Source organism: Lampetra fluviatilis, unplaced genomic scaffold (assembly GCF_964198595.1).
Source record: "Lampetra fluviatilis unplaced genomic scaffold, kcLamFluv1.1 SCAFFOLD_316, whole genome shotgun sequence".
NCBI lineage: Eukaryota > Metazoa > Chordata > Hyperoartia > Petromyzontiformes > Petromyzontidae > Lampetra > Lampetra fluviatilis.
In genome coordinates this window covers 4,151-5,000 of record NW_027621647.1, presented here as the reverse complement: position 1 = coordinate 5,000, position 850 = coordinate 4,151, and positions in this window count along the sequence as shown.

Sequence of the window (850 nt, the reverse complement as noted above, 5' to 3'; positions counted from 1 at the left end):
TCACTCTGTCACTCAGTCAGTCACTCAGTCAGACACTCACCCACCCACCCACCCACCAACTCAGTCACTAACTCAGTCAGTCAGTCACTCAGTCACTAACCCACCCACCCACTCAGTCACTCAGTCACTCAGTCAGTCACTCAGTCAGCCACTCAGTCAGTCACTCACCCACCCACCACCCACTCAGTCACTCACTCACTCACTCAGTCACTCAGTCTGTCAGTCACTCAGTCACTCACCCACCCACCCACCCACCCACTCACTCACTCACTCACTCTGTCACTCAGTCAGTCACTCAGTCAGACACTCACCCACCCACCCACCCACCCACCAACTCAGTCACTAACTCAGTCAGTCAGTCACTCAGTCACTCACCCACCCACTCAGTCACTCACTCACTCACTCACTCACTCAGTCACTCAGTCACTCACTCAGTCAGTCAGTCACTCGCCCACCCACCCACCCAACCACCCACTCAGCAACCCACCCACCCCACCCAACCACTCACCCACTCACCCACCCACCCACCCACACTCACTCACTCTGTCACCCACTCAGTCACTCACTCACTCACTCAGTCAGTCAGTCACTCAGTCACTCACTGACTCAGTCACTCAGTCAGTCACTCACTCACTCACTCACCCACCCACCCACCCACTCACCCACCCAACCAACCACCCACTCACCCACTCACTCACCCACCCACTCACCCACCCACTCACTCACCCACCCACCCACCCACTCACCCACCCACCCACCCACCCACCCACCCACCCACCCACTCACCCACCCACTCACTCACCCACTCACTCACCCACCCACCCACCCACCCACTCACCCACCCACCCAC